General features: G+C 41.0%; 1 pseudogene; it reads right to left on the bottom strand.

Moving 5' to 3' along the window:
* Positions 1–13041: 13041 nt before the first annotated feature.
* On the bottom strand, positions 13042–13830 carry LOC112934230 (TATA box-binding protein-associated factor RNA polymerase I subunit D pseudogene; annotated as a pseudogene).
* Positions 13831–25113: the final 11283 nt, after the last annotated feature.

Below are 25113 nucleotides of genomic sequence, written 5' to 3'. Positions count from 1 at the left end.
GAAAATGAAGAAGTTTTTTTCTTTTTTAAAATTTTATTTATTTATTCATGAGAGAGACAGAGACAGAGACACAGGCAGAGGGAGAAGTAGGCTCCATGCAGGAGCTCAATGTGGAACTTGATCCTGGACCTCAGGATCACGCCCTGAGCCAAAGCAGACGCTCAACCACTGACCTACCCAGGAGTCCCAAGAAGTTCTTTTCTAATTTGGAGGATCTCGAAGATATTCTTACTAAGGGGGAAAAAAAGCAAGAGGAAAAGTATCCAGTATTTATGTGAAAAAGACAGAAGTGTGAGGGTGAGTAGGGGTACAGAATATAAATACACAATTGCTTGTATATACAGAGTATTGCTGGAAGGATGCTCAAGGAACTATGTATACTCATTGCTGGGGGTGAGGGTTGGTGCTGGGTGGCTTTGGAACAGGAATGGAAAAGAAACTGTCACTATATATACTTTTGTAACTTCCAGATCTTGAAATATATGAAAGTATTCCCTATCAAAAATACTAATTGAAATAAAAATAAAATAAAACCATAAAAATCATACTTGTATCTTGTGTTTCATTTCTCTGATGTACAAATTACTTGTAGTATGGTAAAACTAGAGAAGTTAGAGGAGAAAAATCAAAATAATTAATGGCCTTGGTTCAATAGCTCTAAGCATTGGGATCATTTAGCTTCTGAAAGAATAGGCCAGAGGCAGATTTCTTAACACTCCTTAAATCCCAGTAGGTAAGCTTGGACACAAAAAGTTGCTGTTCTTCTATGCTGGGTATTTACATTAAAGTTACAAATGAGAAAAACATAGCTGCGAAATTGCAAGCAAATTGGAGTTACCAGATCTTCACTTACAGATTCTCTAAAGGAAAAACACCCTGAGAATTGGCTCTATAGTTCTTGAACCCTACCAGCCAAATTGTGTCCCAAAAGGGGTTAGAGTGTGTGGGAGAGAACCAGGAAGCATCTGTAAGGAAGTTTCCCTTCAAGGAAACTGTTGGTATACTGTGATCCTCACTCCCTCCAAGACTTGGGTGCTCCATCCTTCACTAGATTTTGGGAGGGATTGCCAGAAGACTGGTCAGAGGACCTAGAGCTGAAAGACAGCCTGGGTTGGGTCTGGCCCTTGGGCAGATGTAGAGGACAGGCGAAATGAAGGGTTTTGATGGCAGCTTGGGAATGGGCTGCACATCTGATTTCTTGCAGTAAAGGATGCATGGATATTTCCCAGGGGTTTGATGTTGGCCCTGTCTGAGACAACAAACTATAGCCTCTTATATCCTGCACAAGAGTACCCCAGCTGTAGGTCCACAAAGGGAAGCCTGCCAAAGGGGCTGCAAGGTGAAGGGTGGGAGTGTCCCAGGAATGAGAATTTTGGAAAGGGTGTCAGTCATCTGCTAATGCCAGAGAGCACAAAGCCAGCAACCAAAGGATTATTCCAACCACTTTCCTGGCCTGTCTTGCCTCCCATCACATAGTTGGGGTTAGCGTAAGTGGCTAGAAGTAGGGGAGCAGAGCAGAAGCTGCCCACATTCCCCTTTCCTCCAGGAAGGCAGCATCCAACTATGGACCTCTAGGAGAGGAAGAACAGTCTGTTCTTCAACTGAAAATTGAAGAGTTGATTATTGTCTTTGACTGGACACATTCTTTTTGCTGATTTGAGCAGACAGGATAGTTTATTATCCCAGAATGAGCAGAGAAGCTATAGGGCCTGCTGAGTGTTCATCAACTGGCAAAAGAATAAGTTTGCAGGAAACAAGCTTACAGGAGACAGAACTTTTAAAGGAGAGACAAGAATAAAGTTAAATTTTGGTCCTCTACCATGTATCCAGTGCATTGGTGAGATTTATTTTCATAAAACCAGTAGGACTAAACTTAAAGTGCAGTCAGGGATAGGGAGGCAGACTAGACACATGGAGAATGTTCTTGCTCTAAACTCAGCAAGATATGAACTTGCTCACTATGGAAAATAGTGATATCTATTTTTTTTAAGATACTTCACCAATAGGATTTTCTTTTCTTTTTCTTTCATCTTCTTCCCCTTCTCCTCTACTTCCTCCTCCTTCTTCAATTCTCCTTTTAAACAAGGTTAAAAAAACAATTGACTGAAGGAAAATTAGAACAAGTAGACAAAAAGTTGGCCTAATTAGTGAAGATGGGAGGTAAGTGAAGTTTGGGAAATGCTATTCTAAACAAGGATTGTAGAGAAGTCTGAAAGCAAGATGCTGAAGGGTGCTATTCCAAATTAGCATTCAGAGGAAGTCTGCAGAATTATCCTTAGCTCAAGTTTTCCCATGATTAGTTTAAAATAATCCATGTATTTATGACATTTTTATAAATGATAATTCCAATCAGTTGGGTCTAGTGACAGACTCAGGAAGTAGGACTCAAAAAAAAAAAAAAAAAAGGGCAAGGGGCACCTGGGTGGCTCCATGGTCTCCATGGTTGAGTGTCTGCCTTTGGCTCAGATTGTGATCCCAGGGTTGTGGGATCAAGTCCCACATTATGCTCCCTTTTGGGAGTCTGTTTCTGTCTCTGCCTATGTCTCTGCCTCTCTGTGTCTCTCATGAATAAATACATACAATCTTTTTTTAAAAAGGGCAAAAAAAAACCCCTTGAAATAAAAAGAGAAAAGTGAAAGAACAGAAGGAAGGAAAGGAAAGGAAAGGAAAGGAGAAAGAAAGATTCGTTTCAAGCAATGGAATATAGATTATGAGCACTTTGGGTCCTTAATTTCATTTTGATGGCTCTGATATCTCATAAGACACTTCGATTTGCACTCTTGGCTTAAAATATTAATTAAACTCTTCTAACTCCATAATTCTGGGCCTATAATACACAGGCATTATTCAATTTTCCCTGTTATACATTAAAATGTACAGACACTATGATTTTATTTAGCTAATTTCAAGATTAAAGATTTCCTTAATTGTAGTCTTCCGTTAGTTCTTTGTAGTTGCTAAAACTGCATGCTTTATAGCTTAAGGGAAAATTTCTACTATTTGAGTCCTTGTTAAAAGTAAACCATGGGCTTCCGCTTCCAGGAAGATAGGGTAGACACATTTCTTCCTAGTCCTCCCACTAAGTACAGTTAAAAAACCCTGACATTATATATAAAGCAAACATAAGACTCTGAAGGGTAGAGACAAGAGGGCAATCCAACTAATGAGTTCAGGACCCTAGAAACAATACAGTGGTGAGTTCCTTGGGTTTTCTTTTTTTGCCTCATGTATCCTAGACCCAGAGCTGAAGAAATTGACAACTGGAAGCACCAATGGGTCCATATGAAAAAAAAAAAAAGTCCCAACAAAAGTTGACTTCCTCTAACCAGTGGACCAGAAATGGGGCAATGTACCAAAGTAGAAAACTTTTAAACAATAACTGCTCTACTTCAGCTAAAAACTACAGGAAAAAAAATTGTGGCCCCACTCCCTCTAATAACAGTCTAGGCTGAATGGAGCCTAGATGTTCACTCTCATCAAGCTTTAATGAGGTGCTCCATCCTGTACCAGGATGGTGCTAGAGAAGGCCAAGTAAGAAGGAAGGCTTTCACCACCACCCAATAAGGCCAATATCCCCAATGGTGTCAGTAGATAGAGGCCACATAAAGAACAGAAGGAGGCATTCCTACCCATCCTAGCCCAGGGATCAGTGGAAGCCCAGTGGGGAGTACAATTCCTATCACTGCCCAGCAGTAATGAGGAACACCCACATTTCAGGTGTCAACAGAGGCCAAGAGAGGACCTTGGATGTCTGCTCCCTCCTAGTTGTAATAAGGCAATGCTCCTTCCTTCTTCCCTTACTAGAGTGGTATCACAGACAGTTAATACTAAGGTTTGAATAAGATCCAGAGTCCTATAACATAATACCCTAAATGTCTAGGTTTTATTAGAAAATCATTCACCATGGCAAGAGACAAGAAGACTTCAAACCGAGTAATAAAAGGACACCAATAGATGCCAGCACTGAGATGACAGAGACATTAGACTTATCCGACAAAGCTTTTAAAGGAGCTATCATAAAAATGCCTTACCAAGCAATTATGTACATGCTTAAAACAAATAAAAAATAGAAAGTCTTCGCAAAGAAATAGAATATGTAAACATGAACCAAATGGAAATCCAGAAATGAAAAATAGAATAGCCAATAATTACAACCGAAGCCAAAGGATGGGCTTGACAGCACAATGAGGGGTCAGAGGAAAGAATCAGTGAACTTAAAGATTAAACAATAGATAGTATATAATCGGAACTACATAGGAAAAAATAGATTGAAAGAAAAAAGAGAAAAGAACAGAACCTCAGAGACCTGTAGAACTATAAATAAAAGTCTAGTATTTCTGTCATCAGTGTTCCAGAAGAAGAAGAGCAAGAGGATGGGTATGAAAAAGACTCAAAAAAAAAAAAAAAAACCATGAAAACTTACCAAATTTTGTAAAAGACATACGTCTGTAGATTCCAGAAACTGAAGAACCTCAACTAGAATCCCCAAAGAAATCTATACCAGGACACATCACAGTCAAACATACAAATGGATAACAGGTACACAAAAAGATGTTCAACATCACTAATCAGCAAGGAAATGCAAATCAAAACCACAACGAGATATCACTTAATACCTGTTAAAATAGCTATTGCCAAAAAGAAATAACAAGTGTTGGCAAAGACATAGAGAAAAGGGAGCTCTTGTACACTGTTGGTAGGAATGTTATTTGGTATAGTCACTATGAAAAACAGTATGGAGGTTCTTCAAATTAAAAGTAGAACTACCATATGATCCACAATCCCATTTCTGGGTATTTATCCAAAGAAAATGTGATCATTATCTTAAAGAGATATTTATGCATGTTCATTGCAGCATTATTCACAATAGCCAAAACATGAAAACACCCTAAGTGTCCGCCAACAGATGAATAAAGAAAATATGTACACACACACACACACACACACACACACACACACACAATGGAATATTATTTAGCAATAAGAAAGAGGGAAATTCTGTCACTTGTGACAACTTGAAAGAATGAACGTAGAGGGCATTATGCTAAGTAAAAAAAGAGAGAAAGACAAATACTATATGATCTCACTTATCTGTGGAGTCTACAACAAAGCTGAAACAGAAACAGAAAGTGGAATGGTAGTTACAGGGGCCAGGGGAGGGGTAGAAATGGGCAAATATTGGTCAAAGTGTATAAACTTCTAGTTGTAACATAACTAGAATGAGTTCTGGGGATCTAATATACAGCATGGTGCCTAGAGTTAATGATACTATATTAGATGCTTGAAAGTTACTAAAAGATTTTAAATGTTCTCACCATATAGACATACAACTGTAATTGTTGTTATGTGAGGTGATGGATATGTTAACTAACCTGTGGCAATCATACTGCAACATATACATGTGTACCTTAAATTTACCCAATGTTATATGTCAATTATATATCAATAAAGCTGGAAAAAGTCTCAAAAATATAATATTAAAATATATAATACAATGCTATTTATAATCACAAAAATATGAAATACTTAGGTTAAATTTATTTATTTTTAAAAAGATTTTATTTATTTATCTGAGAGAGAGAGAGAGAGAGAGAGAGAGAATGAGCAGGGGAGAGGGGCAGAGGAAGAAGCAGACTCCTTGCTGAGCAGGGAGCCCAATGTGGGGCTCGGATGGACCCTGGGATCATGACCTGAGCCGAAAGCAGACGCTTAACTGATTGAGTCACCCAGGAATCCCATACTCAGGTTAAATATAGCAAAATATGTATACAAATTGTGTGATGAAAACTATGAAATGCTGATAGAAGAAATTAAAGACAATCTTAATAAATGGAGAGACATACTGTATTCAGAAACTGGAAGATTCGGTATGGTAAAGATGTCAGTTTTCCCCAAATTGATACACAGGTTTAATGCAATTCCTATCAAAATCCCAGCAAGATTTTTTTGTAAATATAGGTGAAGTTATTCCAAAATTTATGTCGTAAGGCAAAGGAAGTAGAATTCTAAGACAATTTTGAAAAGAATAATATAATAGGAGGAATCAGTCTACCTATTTTAAGCCTTATTTATTGCTGCAATAATGAAGACTGTGTGGTACTGGCATAGAGATTAACCACACAGAGAAATGAACAGAACAGAGAACCTGGAAATAGACCCCCAACTGATTTTTGACAAAAGTGCACAGGCAATTCAATGGAGACAGAAGAGCCTTTTCAACAAATGAAGCTGGAGCATTTGGACATCCAACAGGGTGGGGGGCAGAGGGGGGACAACAAAAACTCAATCTAAGTTGCATCCTCTTATAAAAATTAATGCTTGAAAATGGATCAGAGATAAATGTAAAACAAAAGATTATAAAACCTTTTAAACATAGTAAGAGAAAATCACTGGGATCTAGGGCTAGAGACAGAGTTCTCATATTTAACACTGAAAGCATGATCCAAAAAAGAAAAAATAAAAAAGGTAAACTGGATTTCACTAAAATTAAAAACTTCAATCTGTGGACAAGCCATTAAGAAAACAAAAAGACTAATGACTGGGAGAAAAATATTTGCAAAGGATATTTCTAACAAAAGACTAGCATCTAGAATATATCGTGAACTTTCAAAACTCAACAGTGAAGAAATAATCCATTTAGAAAAGGGCCAAAATATGTGAAGACACATTTTATTGATGAGGATATATGTATGGTAAATAAGTACATAAAAGGATATACAACATCACTTACCATTAGGGAAATGCAAATTTAGACTACAAGATATGACCACATACCTATCAGAGTGAAGAAAATTAAAAATAGTGACAACACCAAATGTTGATGAGGATGTGGAGAAATGATCATTCATACACTGCTGGTGGAAATGTAAATGGTATGGCCACTCTGGTAAATAGCTTGGCAGTTTCTTAAAAAAAAACAAACAAACAAAAAAAAAACCCATGAAACTACCATATGATCTAGCAATTGCACTTCTGGGCATTTATCCCAGAGAAGTAAAGAGCTTGTTCACACAAAAATCTGAACATGAATGTTTCAGTTTTGTTTGTAAAAGCCCCCAAATGAGAGTAACTCAGATGTCCTCCAACAGATAAATAGTTGAACCAATGGTGATCCAACCATACTGTGGAACTCCATTCAGCAATAAAAAAGGAACAATTTATCAATATATGCAACAGCCTGGATGAATCTCTAGGGAATTAGGCTGAGTGAAAAAAAAAAAGCCAATCCATAAATGTTACAAACTATATGATTCCGTTTATAATGACACTTCTGAAATGACAAAATTGTTCATATGGAAAGTGCAGCGGTTGCCAGGGGTTAGCGTCAAAGAGAAGTGAATATACTACGAAAGGCCACCTGAGGGATCCTTGCCAATACGGAAATGTTCTCTCTTCACAGAACTATATTGACAATGTCAATATCCTGCTCATTGTATTGTACTATAGTTTTGCAAGATGTTACCACTAGGGGAAACTGGGTAAAGGGTACATAGATAGGATCTTTCAGTATTATTTCCTATAACTGAATGTGAATCTACAATGACCTCAAATAAAAACCTTAGTTAAAAAGTCAAGTGTATTATAACATTCAAGCTTGATCTATAAGCCCCCAAACTGTTAGTGGGCTATATACCCAGGGTTTTTTTTTTTTAATTTAAATTCAATTAGCCAACATACATACCTGGTTTTAACAGAGATTAGTTCTGGGAAGGTATAGGGGTTGGATCTGAGGGTCATGTGGTGATGAAGAGAGGACTCTTTGCATTTTATTCCCTTGGGAATTATGTGAAAATAAATTCTTAACATGAGCATGTACTGCTTTTATAATAAAAGGAAACAAGTTAATAAAAAATTTAAAAAGTAAACCACATTCACTTATTACTTAAAGAGGATATTTTCCACACTTCTCCATATTAAAAGAAAAAAAAAGTTTTTTGGCAGAAACAGCCCAGGTATTTAGGAAATGTATTAGGTTCAGTCTTTTATAGAAGGAAAACCATTAACTTAGTCTTTCTAAAGAAACTCATGCCAAAACCATTAGCCCCCAAGATCCAGCCATTATGAAATGTAATTGTATTCCACAAAGTGCTTCTTAAATACTTCAACACAATCTCTGACACAAAGTGCCAGAGGTGATTTAATACATGTCAGGGTCCTTTCTCTTGTTCACTCACAGCCGTGGAGGGTGCAATCAGCATACCAAGATCCCCACATATTGCAGTACCAAGGGACTGGGGGCCTAGCTGTTCCTGAGAAAACCCTAATCATTGCAACAGCCCAGCTCAAGGCCAAGCCAACGGGGACACTCATCCCGATCCCAAGCAACCAGGGGACACTCATCCTGGTCCCAATTTTGACTATTCTCCTCCAAAGAAAAGTTCCTACCCCACGTTGGGCCAACACCTTCAAGTGTAGATAACACGGCAAAACATATAACAACTTCACTTACTGATAAAAGCCACATTGTATTCTGTCTTTATACTTTAGACCACCTTCTGTCATGGATCTCCACTGGATTCACAGCTTTGGGAAAAGGAATGAGGGCAGAATTGATTCACTGTTTAATGTTCACAGCAACAGGTTTGCTATTTCTACAGCTTCTGAAGATTTGTGAGAAAGCTCAAATGGGAAGATCCTTGGGAAGCTCCAGGAAACAACTTTAAGTGGACAGAAACAGACTTGCACTGATTGAAATTGCTTTAAAGCCACATGTTATTTTAGCATGCCCTTTCCCCACAGATTTGGAGTAGGAGAGTTGTATAGTTGAGTGCAGTCAGTGACTACAAAGCTGACCTGGAAAACGTGGGTATCACTGAAGGATAGTTGGATCATGACAAGGACACATCTTAGATGGTGATGTTGTCCTGTAGACCCAGGAGAAATGAAGAACCAGGTCAAGTGAAGAATATTCTCAGTTTGCTTTATTCCAAAGAACTCTAAATAATAATTAAAGCTACTGGTTACTAAACATATACTATGCACCAGGCACTTTACTGGTTCCTAATTCTCCCCCAAACCATGAAGGTCTCAGTCATATGAGATTTACAGATAAAAAGACAAAGGCTCAGAAAGATGAAATAATTGTCAACATCATTCAGGTGATGAGTCCGAGTCAGGATCTGGATCAGACTCAGGCCATTCTGATGCTAGAGCCCACATCCTTTTTATTCTTGAATGTCACCATTCACGTCCATGAGGCAGGGCTTTGGGAGGTTTTGCTATTGCATCATTGATAGAATATGTCACCAATATCCTTCATTCTTTCCTCACTTAGGAAAGTAACCAGCTGGGACAACAATGTCCTCAAAGTGAAAAACCTTGACTCCTATCTCCCCCATTTTGATTGACCTTTGCCTATGCTCTACCCATGAAAACACTCCTCAAATCATCAAATATTTGACTGGAAAAAGCTTTAGAGATCATTAGTTTCTTGGTAGAAACAGGCCTGGTAGAAAACTTGTGGGCCTAATACAATGCTTACAAGCTTACAAGCTTTTGCTAGGAAACTGAAGTCAAAGAGGTAACATGTCCTCAAAACCATGCATGTAGCTAATGCTTAACAAGACATATGCTCAGACATAGTGAACCCATACATACCAAGTGAGATTATGATTGAGTGTGGTGTTGTGGAGAAAATCCCTCCACAGATTCAATGACATCTTTAACCACTAGATCCTTCCTCCCATCTCTCTGTGTATATGTCTTATTCACTTTGAACGCCAAGGGGAAAATACTTTGTTACTCACACTTTACAATTTAGCAAGCACTTTCTTACATGTCATCCTACTTAATCATTAGACACTGCTATTAGGTAAAGTGAATGGTATTTTCCTTTACACATGAGTCAACCAAGATTAGTGAGATTACGTGGTTTGAGGTAACAGAGCTACCAAATAGGAGAGTCACGACCCAAAGTCATCTCTAATACGAGGCTGCAAAGTAATTTTTGAGATTGCTTTCAATATATCCTTTGTTCCTAATATTTGATTATGAAAACTTAGATACTTAAAATTAACATTTTTCTCATTATAAAAGTAATAGATGTTTATGACAGAAAATTTAGAAAATATAATAAGGCAAAATAAAAATCACATCTAATCTCATTATCCAAAGATTTCACTGTTACAATTTCTTGTAAATCTTTCCAGTCATTTCTCTATGCTTATATATGCCAAGACAAAACAAAGCAAAGGCAAAATGTAATCATGTTGTGTGCACTGTTGTGTGTACCGTTTCCTTCTTTTTAGCTTTATATAGTAAACATCACTCCATGTGTTTCAATATTCTCTTATACCATGTTCAAAAAGGCCATTGTGTACTAGTGTATGAATGCATCGTGGCTTTATCAAGGTAATACCCTATGGTAAAACAATAGGTTATTTGCAGTTTCAGGGTTTTTGTTTTGCAATTATAAGCAATGCTGTGGTTAACAATCATTGTATCTAAATCTTTGCACACATCCATGATCATTTTCTTTGAATACATTCCTAGAATTAGAATTTCTTGGTCAAAGGGTTTGCAAAATATTAAAACTTTTAAGATGTATTTGGATAGTCAAAATTAAAAGTTAAGGTTAATTTGGCACAGGATTTGTTTTAGCAGATTTTTTTAAATAAATTAATTTTTTATTGGTGTTCAATTTACCAACATACAGAATAACACCCAGTGCTCATCCCGTCAAGTGCCCCACTCAGTGCCCGTCACCCACTCACCACCACCCCCCGCCCTCCTCCCCTTCCACTACCCCTAGTTCATTTCCCAGAGTTAGGAGTCTTCATGTTCTGTCTCCCTTTCTGATATTTCCCACACATTTGTTCTCCCTTCCCTTATATTCCCTTTCACTATTATTTATATTCCCCAAATGAACGAGAACATACACTGAGTAATATTCCATTGTATACATAAACCACATCTTCTTTATCCATTCATCTTTCGATGGACACCGACGCTCCTTCCACAGTTTGGCTATTGTGGACATTGCTGCTAGAAACATCGGGGTGCAGGTGTCCTGGCGTTTCATTGCATCTGCATCTTTGGGGTAAATCCCCAACAGTGCAATTGCTGGGTCGTAGGGCAGGTCTATTTTTAACTCTTTGAGGAACCTCCACACAGTTTTCCAGAGTGGCTGCACCAGTTCACATTCCCACCAACAGTGTAAGAGGGTTCCCTTTTCTCCGCATCCTCTCCAACATTTGTGGTTTCCTGCCTTGTTAATTTTCCCCATTCTCACTGGTGTGAGGTGGTATTTCATTGTGGTTTTGATTTGTATTTCCCTGATGGCAAGTGATGCAGAGCATTTTCTCATGTGCATGTTGGCCATGTCTATGTCTTCCTCTGTGAGATTTCTCTTCATGTCTTTTGCCCATTTCATGATTGGATTGTTTGTTTCTTTGGTGTTGAGTTTAATAAGTTCTTTATAGATTTTGGAAACTAGCCCTTTATCTGATACGTCATTTGCAAATATCTTCTCCCATTCTGTAGGTTGTCTTTTAGTTTTGTTGACTGTATCCTTTGCTATGCAAAAGCTTCTTACCTTGATGAAGTACCAATAGTTTATTTTTGTTTTTGTTTCTTTTGCCTTCGTGGATGTATCTTGCAAGAAGTTACTGTGGAGTTCAAAATGGGTGTTGCCTGTGTTCTCCTCTAGGATTTTGATGGAATCTTGTCTCACATTTAGATCTTTCATCCATTTTGAGTTTATCTTTGTGTATGGTGCAAGAGAGTGGTCCAGTTTCATTCTTCTGCATGTGGATGTCCAATTTTCCCAGCACCATTTATTGAAGAGACTGTCTTTCTTCCAATGGATAGTCTTTCCTCCTTTATCGAATATTAGTTGGCCATAAAGTTCAGGGTCCACTTCAGGGTTCTCTATTCTGTTCCATTGATCTATGTGTCTGTTTTTGTGCCAGTACCACACTGTCTTGATGACCACAGCTTTGTAGTACAACCTGAAATCTGGCATTGTGATGCCCCCAGATATGGTTTTCTTTTTTAAAATTCCCCTGGCTATTCAGGGTCTTTTCTGATTCCACACAAATCTTAAAATAAGTTGTTCTAACTTTCTGAAGAAAGTCCATGGTATTTTGATAGGGATTGCATTAAACGTGTAAATTGCCCTGGGTAACATTGACATTTTCACAATATTAATTCTGCCAATCCAGGAGCATGGAATATTTTTCCATCTCTGTGTCTTCCTCAATTTCTTTCAGAAGTGTTCTATAGTTTTTAGGGTATAGATCCTTTACCTCTTTGAATTGGTTTATTCCTAGGTATCTTATGCTTTTGGGTGCAATTGTAAATGGGACTGACTCCTTAATTTCTCTTTCTTCAGTCTCATTGTTAGTGTATAGAAATGCCACTGATTTCTGGGCATTGATTTTGTATCCTGCCACGCTACCAAATTGCTGTATGAGTTCTAGCAATCTTGGGGTGGAGGCTTTTGGGTTTTCTATGTAGAGTATCATGTCATCAGCAAAGAGGGAGAGTTTGACTTCTTCTTTGCCAATTTGAATGCCTTTAATTGTCTTTTTGTTGCCTGATTGCTGAGGCGAGGACTTCCAGTACTATGTTGAATAGCAGTGGTGAGAGTGGACATCCTTGTCTTGTTTCTGATCTTAGGGGAAAGGCTCCCAGTGCTTCCCCATTGAGAATGATATTTGCTGTGGGCTTTTCATAGATGGCTTTTAAGATGTCGAGGAAAGTTCCCTCTATCCCTACACTCTGAAGAGTTTTGATCAGGAATGGATGCTGTATTTTGTCAAATGCTTTTTCTGCATCTAATGAGAGGATCATATGGTTCTTGGTTTTTCTCTTGCTGATATGATGAATCACACTGATTGTTTTACGAGTGTTGAACCAGCCTTGTGTCCCGGGGATAAATCCTACTTGGTCATGGTGAATAATTTTCTTAATGTGCTGTTGGATCCTATTGGCTAGTATCTTGTTGAGAATTTTTGCATCCATGTTTACAGGGATATTGGTCTGTAATTCTCCTTTTTGGTGGGGTCTTTGTCTGGTTTTGGAATTAAGGTGATGCTGGCCTCATAGAACAAATTTGGAAGTTCTCCATCTCTTTCTATCTTTCCAAACAGCTTTAGACGAAGCAGCTTCTTCAGTATATTCCTCTTGTCCTAAATGCAGATTCATTTTTTTTGGTATTTCAGAACTTACTATGAATTCATTATTGTCCACCAATTTGATATCACATCCATCATCACGTTCAAGAGTTGTTGCAGCCTCTTCCACTGTTTCTGACTCTTCGATAGGAGAGAGAGATCCATCATCATCCAAGTATTTGTATCTAAGACTGTCAAAATCTTCCCTTTCTAAATCTTCACCAACATTCATTTGTTTCAAGGATTCCTTGAGATAGTATTCATACTTCAATTTTTCAAGGTAGTTGAAAATCCTCTTGCCACCTCTTGCTCAAAGCTTAAAATCTTTCTCCATGGTAATGGCTTTTTTTATTCTCAGATTCTAAAAATGGGAACCCAGATCCTTTGTCTTTAACTTGTTTTTTATTTATTTGGGAGTGTCTAGTGGTTTTTCTTCCTTCTGGTCTTCCCCTTGGTCTTTCTTTTGGCTTATATTTCCTCTTTTGACGTTTTTTTTTTAATCTTTCAAAAATAGCTTTTAAAGTCAGTGGTCTTGGTTCAAAAGAGGAGTCACTAGATGAATCCCTTATTTCAACACCTCCAGATGAACAAACTTTCTAATAGGGTTTCTTTGCCCCTGTTTTGGTGAGTAAGGGACACACTGAGTCTTAAATAAGCTGCTACCAGAAGAATTATCACTTTCATTGTCAATTTCTACAGCTGAATTAGATGTCATTATAGGTTGAGAAAATTCGTTACTTATTCTCCCCCAAGTCCTCTCCAAATTGTATTCACCACTTGTCTGCTTCAGAGTTCTCAACAACCACGTGGAAGGAAAGCTGTTTTAGCAGATTTGTATGGTATCTCCATGCTTATACTGATGGCAATGTCTGTGGATTCTAATGCTAATTTTCTGAGCCAGATGATAAAAGATTCACAAGACTGTTCCTATCATTTTACTCTTTAGTGAGTACTCTAGAAAATTCAAACCTGTAGAAGAAAATGAGAACCATAGTACACAAAGCTATAGTGTGCTATGTCCTGGTCACAGAGGGACCTAAGTGCCCCCAGCGGTCCCTGCCTCTAGAGTTCACACCTTTGTGTCATCTCCTTGTGAGCCGGCATGGCCTGTGACTTGCTCCTAACCAATAGAATGTGGCAAAGGTGATGGGATGCCATGCAGGGATTTGAATTATGTTATCTCAGACTCCCTCTCAGCAGACTGGAGCTAGAGACTCTCCCTGCGGGCTTAGTGAAGTAAGTGGACAGGTTGGGGAAGCCCATGTAGCTGCGAACTGCGGGTAGTTCTAGGATCTGAGGATGCTCTCCAGCTGACACCTAGCAAAAACAAACAAACAAAAAAACAAAAAAACTGGGGCCTCCGCAGCACAGCCACAGAGAAGTGGATTCTAGCAACAGCTGAGTGAGCTTTGAGGTGGACATGCCCCTGGTCAAGCCTCCAGACGCAAATGCAGCTCGGCTGACACCTTGATTTCAGCCTCTGCAGACCCCAAACTTCACCCAGGTAAGTCATGCCCAGACCCCTGACCCATAGAAACTAGAGACAATAAATGTATATTGTCCTATGGCACCGAATCTGTGGTTATTTGGTACCCAGCAGCAGATAACTAACCTACCGACCTGCGCTGAAACTAGTGAGCTTCTCTGACTGTGACTTTCACGCCTTCAGCCTGTTCTCAGCCTGGCCCTGAATCCCCGCCAAAGCCTCGTGCGCAAAGCACAACTTGCATGGGCTGATCCCGGGTATGTTTACCTTCCAATCCACTTCCCATCTTCCCCAGGCTCTGCTCCACATTGGAGGGGACATCCTACCTCAGATGCCTTGTAGCTGGGCTAGGCTAATGGCCGTACTGGCACTCGCCATAGACTGTAAGGTGGAGGGAGAAGCCTCTGTCTCCTCGTGCTCCCCAGCCGGGGCTGGGTCTCCGTGGTGGCCCCCACTCCTCAGGATAGGCCCTTTCTGGTTCTGCCCTCTGTTGGGTGGCCTCTGCCCTCAGGTCTGGGAACTCCCACCTCTTGTCTTTGTCTCTCCAGCCCACGAGTGGTAGTAGTTTCCATCTGTTGCTAATTTCTGTCTTTACTTTTCTTCTTATTTGGCTTCTAAGGTCCTCTGACACCTGTGAAACCAATTCTCTGCATTAAACTCCCTTTGCTGTAACACTGCAAGTGGTTCCTACTTTCCATACAGACCCTGGTGATACATACCCGATGCCCCTGACCCTGTGCCTCATTCTGCTCTGTACCAGGAGCATCAGCACAGTACCTCACGTCAGTGCCACCAACACAAGTGATAGGTCTGTGCCATGTCCTGGCAATGCCCTCTCCTTAGGTGCTGTTACCAGGTGTTGGGGAAACAACAGTGAGTGGAACAGGGCATCCGTCCTTGGGCATGCACAGTCACAGAAATATAAACAAATAATTAGATCACTGTGCTAACTAACTACTGCAAGAGAAGGATATTCAAAGTGGGACGGGAGAAGAGAGTTGAGTGGTAGAGGTGGTGGTTGGGAGGGAGAAGGAAGGGTGTTCCTTTTTGAGGGAATAGCCTGTGCAAAGGCACGGAGGCTTAAGGGCACAGCGGGCTCTGTGATGAGTGTGGGCAGTCATGATAGCTAACTACCAGGTTTGTTTTTACTCAGTACAAATTTTCCATCTCCAGACGCCATGCGGAATTCAACCAACAGATACAGGTTGGGGCATTTACTAGCTGGTACTGAAGGAAATGATCTCCTTTTGCTAGTCCATGGCACTTCTTTCTTCCTAGGTTTCTTTGTAAAGTATTTTCAGGATGACAGTGTCTCTGGAACTCAGCAGTGTCCCATGGAGAGGTCTCTTACAGAGGCTGTAAGGGCGGTGGTTTGGTGTGGTAGAGATAAAAGGTGGCCGACCAGTGTGTGAGCAAGACAGACTTGGGTAGACAGGCCCACTGCTCATTAGCTGTGTGATTGGGGGTAAATTGCTTTATTTGTCTGAACCTCTTCTGTGTAATACGTACCCAAGGGAACGTATTATCTTGTAAAGCACATTTGCTGCTTACTCTGTACTAGGCACTGAGTTTGTTATTCATTAACTCATTTTATCCTCAGATAGTCCTATGAACGAGGTACTACTTACTATTGGCTCTAGGTTGGAGACTTAGAGATTTAAACATAACTTCTCTGAGTCTCGGTGTTTTTAAATCTTTAGTTAAGAGAGACTCAGAGAAGTTAAGGAATTTGTCCAAGGTCACACAGCAGTTGCTAGGCAGAAATGGACTTGGAAGTCCATTAACTGTTACTTGAATACTACTTTGAATGGCAAAGCTCTGGCCCTGGTGTCTGAACGAATGGTGCAGGGAATTTTTGTTCTCCCTCTTCCTACTGAATTTATGTTCCCTCCTTTCCCACTGCCAGAGAGGATGAAGTAGAGTTACTGTCCCCAGGCCTGACAGCCCTAGCCACATGTGCTAGAAACAGAAAATAGGAAAGAGCCATATTATTTGACAATTAGTTCTGAGCTTTGGAGATAGGTATCATTAGGTGTGAGTTGAGTACCGAAACCTCTAAGGCCTAAAGAAAGCCAAAGAATCCCAATTCTGGAGAAAACTCACACCCCCATTCAAAACGAGGGGGTGGAGCAGTAACTCAGGGTGCGGTGTTATTTTATGAAATCCTCATTCCAGGAGCAACACGTTGTCATGTATGTTTTATAGATGTCAAAACTGGGGCCTAGCTCACGGGTCCATGTCACTGGAAAGTGTCAAGGGTAAGGCTTAACCCCGGGGCTCAGGTCAGGCAGGAGGCCTCTGTAGATGGCATCACCCCCTCCTGGTCCTGTGCTCTCTGAACTCCAACAAACAAGCACCGTGTTCTGCAGCGCAGCCCGAGGGGCAGGCGGGAGCTTGGTAGTGTCCCAGTTAAACATCCTTAACTTCAAACCGTTCCCCGAGGGGCTCCAGGGTGTGGTGTGTTAGCCCCGCGCGCGGTTTCTTTTCTCCTACCCTGGGATTTAGCTCTTGAGCGAGATTGGCGGGCCACAGGGCCAGCTGCGCGAGGATGCCTCTGTGCTAACTTCAAAGAGTTAAGGGCAGGCCTGTCTGCACAAGTGCTTGCCCGCAGAGCCTGCACACATGTCACACACACATTCATACGCACCACACACACTCTTATACGCCGCACGTAATATACACACACGCCACACACATCCATACATACCCACATGACAGCCCCCCACACTCACACATGCCACACATAACCCACACCACACACAGTCATACACACCACATGTAAGACACCCACATACACACTCATATATCGTATATAATACATACACCACACGCACTTGTATATACTACATAAAACACACCACGCCTCCTACCCTTGCATCATGCATGCAAACCACACACATAAATACATCACACACACCGCAGATACCATACACACCATACACACTTAGCCCACATACCCTACAGAGCATACATACCAAATCTCACACCCTTCATCCTGTATGCATGTCTCACACACATAAACACTCCACACATACATCTTACACACACGTAAGTGCACCACACAGTACAGCACATTATTATACCTCATACCCTTAGATGCACCTGCTCACACACCACACACATGTATTCTTCATATACATATCTAAAGCACACATACGCAACAAACATATATGTACCATACACAACCTCACACTTTCGCATAGCACACACATGTCACACTTCACATCCTCACATCACATATACCACATACATACATACCACACACATCACACACATACACACAATATCACATTCACACACACACCACAGATACTTACACATATCACACCAGACCACATACACACAGCGCTACAATCATATCACACCCATACCAACACATACTACACACATCACACACATACACCCCTTCACCACATACCATATATACCACACACAAACCATATAAACACACACACACACACACACACACACAGTGTTGAGTTCATTCACATCTAGGCTTCAGTGTCAACCCAACGGTACCCAATCATTCTGAGGAAAAGCCACAGACAGACCCCCAGGGGTTCTTTTTCTCTTGCTGGATCATTATAGCCTTGTTGCTGGATAAATTAATTACAGAGTTGAAGAAACAGAAATTCAACTTCCACCCACCATCCCCCTGAATTATCAACATTGTGGATCTATTTATGAACTTCAAAATCCAAGGTGTGACACGCTTTGTCACTGTGCAGCAGGCGCTCTGGCAGCAAGCCGGATTCTCTCTTTTATGTGGTGAGAAGTTATACCTCTCTGCTCTGCCCTCCTCTCCAGCGTTCACCTGGAGTGTGTCACTGTGGGGAACCGACATGTGTGCAGTGCCTGCATCTGGAACACACCCAGGCATGGGGCTAGTGGGGATGTCAGCATGGACGGGGAAGAGCGGTCCATTCAGGGAGGGCAGAGAATTCTTCCTGTGGGCTTAATTTACTCTTTGGTCAGATGGGGGAATTTTGCCTGCCAGGCAACCAAAGGGACAAGGCATTATGGGAACCATGTTGTTCAGCCTTTTTCAGTTACTTTTAGGATTATTCATTTCTAATTCTTTTTTTTAAAAGAATTTATTTATCTATTTATGAGAGACACAGAGAGAGAGGGAGAGACGTAGGCAGAGAGGATTATTCAATTTTTACAATTATGAGCAATGGGAAGGCCACTCCTGACCTTGGTGCTGTCTTGTCTGATTAGCGTCACCCACAAATTCATGACATGGGCTTTATTCAACTTTGGGTACTCCTCTCCCCACAGGTCTGCTGCCTGGAGGTACTTCACTCTCCTCAGAAGGCTGTGTAAGACCGTATAAACCTACCCGTTTCAACAGCAGGTCAGGAGTGCGTGAGGTGGGCAGGACAAACTGTCATCTGTGGTCAGCCAGGGAGATGCCACAGGAGGTCCCAGACAAAGACCTCTCTGGAAATTCAGTGGGCTGCACCCGGCGCTGATAGCACACTGTCCCACTGGTCTCCTGAGTTCTCGGGGCCAAAACTTCTCTGAGAGACCTTCCAAGCTTCCCTAGGCCTATCTCCCCCACAGATTCAGGGAGGGCAGTGGAGGGAAAGTTCTCCTTTCTCCATAGCTCTGTAGGGTGTGTGCTGCCAAATGGGAGGCAAAATGTGGAGAGAAAGTGGGAGCACTGAGCTGAGTGGTATAACTATTTGTTATGTTTGGTTCAGCACTTCAAAGGCTATTAGCTTTCATTAGGGGCCAAGTCAAGACACTCTAGATAATGCTTAAAGCAGCAGCTTCTAGATTTGCCACAAATGTGAAGTGGGTGGTCATGGCAACCTTTAGGCTATTAAGGGGAATTTGAAGTGGCGGGAGGAGAAATGCAGGGTAGGAACTAGGTAGCAGCATTTTTTGGCAGGTGAAAAAACTTGGAGAGCAGTGTCTGATAGGTCCTTGGGGCCAATGAGGGACTGATTGTGAATGCCATCAAGCATGGTGGTCTGGGCAAAGTTCGGGTCTGCAGCGGCGTGGTAGTTTTGGTAGTGACCCTCACTTTCCCGAGACAGGGTCCCTCCTTGATAAGCCATTTTCACTTCATTTCAATTCACGTTTTCTCCTGACCCGCCTCTGTCAGCATGGATATAAAGTTTCAGTCTAATTGCCAGCGATTTGACGTGTGTCCATCTCGAACACGGGGAGTTGGGGGCCCACCACGAGGAGGCAGCCAGATAAGTGTTCCAGTGTGAAGCCAGCCAGACGGCTCTTAGGCTCTTAAATGTCGTGTGAAGGAGCTCGGCCAGAAACTCGTAGGAGAAGGCTCCTGCAGCGCGGCCCGGCCTGTGGTCACATTTCTGAATGTAGCCTCCCAAGAATTGTAGGGTGGGCTGAATGATCCTGCTTCCTGAGGGCGTGTATGTACCATGCATCCCCTGATTTCAAGGAAAAACTCAGGAAATATGTGGTCCGAGGAGAAAGGAGCCTCAATAGGGTTTTTGTTGTTGTTATTTTGCAAGGATCTTGAAGTGAATGCCCACAAACTGCCCACACGATGAATAGCAGCATTCATTCCCCAGGGCAGTGGGGCCAGAGCTGGGCCTGCCGGGAGATCCTGCCTTCCTTGGGCCTCCGGCTACCTTCAGCGCCTCCGCCTCTTCTCCCTGACGCGGCCCGGGGTGCCGTGGGCTGCAGGGGATGAGCAGATGCCGGGAGCTTCGTCCCCCCACCCCTGCTCTGACACTGGTTCCTTTTGGCCTTGGGCCATTTGCTTGGCTACTTCACCTCAGTTTCTCCATCCATAAAATGGGGATAATGGTGTTTACTTACTTACCTCATGAGTATTATGGGGATTAATTACTGTTTGCAAAGTGCTTTGAAGATGAAAAGTGTGAGGTGGCATCATCATTATTATTACGAAATATCCTCCACTGCTACCGACCAGGTTCTGCCAGACTCAAGAGAACAGCTCAGTTGGAGTTCCGAGGGCGACGCTCACAGCCCCGCACGTGCACACACACACGCCCCCCGGGGAACCTTTGGACGTGGAGAACAAACCACTTTCATCAAGAAAGGAGTCCTTCCAGTCTGTGCAGTGATGGTAGTTTAGGGAATTTGGTGGCGAGAAGGGACAGTGACCGGTGGCCCAAATATACAACGTGATCTACTGGCCAAGCAGGAGTAGAACCAGCCGCCTCCACTTCAGCCCTGTGCTCGTGATGTACAACACAGATGCTAATGCTACTTTCTTATGGAAGGGTTTTGTCTCTGTTCTTGTGCTACAAGAAAGAAACATAATATGTTGGATATGTAAAATCTATCTGCTACTTTGACCTTCACTAAGATGAACTGCCTCTACCAAATTGCTTTTCATCAGGGGCCACGGAAAACAGAACATTCTCAGAATTTCAAAGTCTCCTAAAATACATTAGATCATTCCTCTTCTCCAATGAATGTAAGCTGACTTTCTGGAATATTTAGAGGCTGAAAATGAAGTTTTGTCACGTTGCCTTTTATTTGGGTTCTGAGATTGTCCCTTGCCTGACTGTGGGAATTTTTTCTCATTTTGTTTATCTGTATCTGGTTGAACAATGGTTTGTGTAGCAGGTTATGCTTGTTAATAGGGCTGAGTTTTGTGGGGATGCCAGGGGCAAGATTATGAAAGAAAAAAGGGTCGAAGCTGGGGGAAGAAACTGCATTACAGTCTAAGTCTGACCATTACAGATGATCTCTTTAATTCTAAGTTTCTAATGTAGTGTATACAAAATATATGTAAATTTAATTTTACTATGAAAGGAAAATAGGCAACATCCCAAATTCCAGAAGATACCATTTATGATTATGCTGTTTGTTTATATAATAATCTAGGTACCTCTTTTCCTAGTAGAGTAATTATACCTAGGAAGCTGGGAGGTAACTATGTGAATTACCCCAAAGGGCAGGAACACCAGGAGGGGAACCAGCCAACTCAAATTATTTATGCAAATGGAGTGTAGAAAGTCTTCCCATATCATGGAAGATTGTGTTCTTGAAACGGAGGTTGAAAATCCAAAAGTTATAAGTCATGGGGCAGCCCTGGTGGCTCAGAGGTTTAGCGCCGCCTTCAGCCCAGGGTGTAATCCTGGAGACCAAGGATCTAGTCCCACGTCAGGCTTCCTGCATTGAGCCTGCTTCTTCCTCTGCCTGTGTCTCTGCCTCTATCTCTGTGTCGTTCATGAATAAATAAATAAAATCTTTTAAAAAAAACAAAAACCAGGGATCCCTGGGTGGCGCAGAGGTTTGGCGCCTGCCTTTGGCCCAGGGCGCGATCCTAGAGACCCAGGATCGAATCCCACGTCAGGCTCCCGGTGCATGGAGCCTGCTTTTCCCTCTGCCTCTCTCTCTCTCTCTCTCTCTCTCTCTCTCTCTGTGACTATCATAAATAAATAAAAAAAATTAAAAAACAAAACAAAACAAAACAAAAAACAAAAAAAAACCCTCAAAAGTTATGTCAAATATGATTTTTTTTTAAAAAAAAGTTTATTCATTCATGAGAGCCACAGAAAGGCAGAGATAGAGGCAGAGGGAGTAGCAACCTCCTTGCAGGGAGCTTGATATGGGACTCGATCCTGGGATCCCAGGATCACAACCTGAGTGAAAGGCAGACACTCAACCACTGAGCCATATGGGTGCCCCTCAAATCTGATTTTTAAAAAGAAACAATGGTGTGCTGAGAAATCTTGTCCCTACTTAAAGGTGTAATGGCCAGTTTGGTTTCTTCATTACAAAAGTAATTCATGTCCATAATTTTATAAATTAAATTAGAAAAAAGAAAAAGTATTTTACATTTAAAGTACCCATAATTCTTCTGCCTAGAGGTAACCACTGTTCATGTCTCAGCACACTGCTCTTCCAGAACTTAGATATACATTTAAAAAAATACCGAAAACAAGTTTTATATACTTATAACATTTCCCTACATCAATAAAATATGTTTATTTTATTGTGGATTTGTAGGATTACAAATAAGGGTGCAACATATTATCATATGCTTATTGGCTATAAGTATACATACATATTTTTTTCTGATTGGAGTTTCCTATTCATGTTCCAAGTCCATAATTTTCAAATGGGAAGTTCATCTTACTATTATTTGTTAGCTATTTGTTAGCTATTTTTTAAAAATGAAGACATGAACATATTTTCCAAATATTTTTTTTCAGTTTGTCATTTCACTTAAAATTTTGTTTATAGCATTTTATTTTATTTTGATTTCAGAGGGAGAAAGATTTAAATTTTGTATAATCACATCTATAAATCTTTTCCTTTATGATTTTGGCCTTGGTGTCATGCTTAGAAAACATCCTACACTCTAAAATTATGTAAATATTCACCAATAGCTTAGCCTAGAAGTATGTGTGTGTTTAGTTCTCCTGAAATTATTTGTGTATATCTTGTGGGGAGCTAGAGATACTTGGATATTTTTGGTAGACAGAGTTCTAGGAATGTCTTCCTGTTTTGTTGTTTTTTTTCCCCTCATTTCCATTTTTCCTTCTTCTGAGTAGGCAAAAAGCAGAGTTTAATTGTTTGGCTGTCTGTGACCTTTCTGGGGCATTCTTGGACTTGCATTTCATTAGTACTCCTTTTTTTTTTTAAATAAAGATTTTATTTATTTATTCGTGGAGAGATACAGAGAGAGAGGCAGAGACATAGGTAGAGGGAGAAGCAGGCTCCTTGCAGGGAGCCTGATGTGGGACTTGGTCCTAGGATCCGGGGATCACGACCTGAGCCAAAGGCAGAGGCTTTACCACTGACCCACCCAGGCATCCCTCACTTCTTTTTTATAGCAATGATGGTATAAAAATTATGTCTGTCTTTTTAAAATATTTTATTTATTTATTTGAGAGAGAGAGAGAGAGAGAGAGAGCATGTGCACATGAGCTGGGGGAGGGGCAGAAGGAGAGAGAGAGAGATTGAGAATCTCAGGTTGATTTCCCATTGAGCATGGAGCCCGATGCAGGGCTCTATCTCCCAACCGTGAGATCATGACCTGAACAGAAACCAAGAGTCATGTTTAACCAACTCAGCCACCTGGATGCCCCCAAATTATATCTGTTTTGGAGCTGTACAACCCATTCCCTACTCTCAGAAAATTTTCACCATCTGATCGCTCTGCATGTTGTGTGCCACATCACCATGCCTTCGAAATCTCTTTTAACACCCAAACTTCAGACTTGATTTGAATCCTGAATCCATAAAATAGAAACACTTCCTTGCCCTTGGTCATACCTAATGCTCAATTGCCCCTCACGGAGCACCACTCTGTCCCCAGCTCTAGATTCCAGTCTTGGCCTCTACTTCCTAACCATGAGATGTGGAGCACCTTCATTTAATCTCTCTGAACCTCAGTTTCCTCATCTGTAAGGTAGAATTAATAATAACCTTCCTTGGCTAGTTCACAACGTTACTGTAAGGATCAAATGAGATCATGATTGTAAAAGTGCTTAGTAAGCTGTAAAGCAATATATAAACATAAGATGTTATTATTTCCCTTTTATTTGACTTTATCAAGGATTAAATATAATGTGTGACCATAAGTAGTAAGAATAATTTTTTTAAAAGTAACATGCCAGACTATAAACACCCAAAGGGGTGAAATCCTTTCAGGAGGCCTCATAGGAAGCCTCAAATTAATTTCTATGCTGTTATTTGTGCTCAGAAGGTGTTCTTAACTTCCTTTGTCTTTGGGATCGTCATGGATACTCTTCCTTGGTATGAAATTTTCTGTCCCATTTCCTACTTCACCCTTCCCCTCCACCCTCCTCTTTTCCTTGAACCTCCTGCTCAGAGGACCTGAAGGGGAACAGAAGCAATGAGAATGAGATCTCAGGGAATAAGGATGTATGGAAGGTAGGACTAGTCTATAGGACCTGGCTGAAACTGACTACCAGGATGAGACTTCTACAGTTCATCTCAGGAAGAAGCCTGGCTTAAACACATTTATTGCTGTTTGTTGCAGGTCTAGCTTTAGAGTATCAGTGAATGCTCTGTCAATAGGAATCATCAGAAAGTGAATCTCGCTCTCTGCTGAAATCTATTCAGTCTCATTAGGTAGTATCTGTAGAATCATAGAAGCGGCACTAGACTAAAAGTAAACCTGGCTTCTGGTTCTGACTCTGTGACTGCGGGATACTCAACACTCAGTTTTAGTTTCCTCATTCTCAAAATAAGAACATCAAAAGTCCTTCAGGTCCCTTTCACCTTGAATATACTAGGATTCCAGCAGCCTTCTTCATCATGGTTTTATGGAAGTGCAGACTGTTTCCTACCTTTGCAAATCTGGGCAAGCTGTTTAAACTGAGTCTCGGTTTTCTCATATTTAAGATGAGGGAAGTACCTACATCTTATAGGATGTGTCAGTGTAGGTTCACCACTTGTAATAAATATCCCACTCAGGTAGTGGATATTGATAATAGGCAGGCTATACATACATGAAGGCAGGGGACATATAGAATACCTCTATAAATTCCTCTCAATTTTGCTTTGCTACTCTGAAAACTA

The sequence above is a fragment of the Vulpes vulpes genome, chromosome 4, assembly GCF_048418805.1.
Source record: "Vulpes vulpes isolate BD-2025 chromosome 4, VulVul3, whole genome shotgun sequence".
Classification (NCBI taxonomy): domain Eukaryota; kingdom Metazoa; phylum Chordata; class Mammalia; order Carnivora; family Canidae; genus Vulpes; species Vulpes vulpes.
Note: the sequence above shows the minus strand (reverse complement) of the source record. Positions and strands in the feature narration are given on the sequence as shown.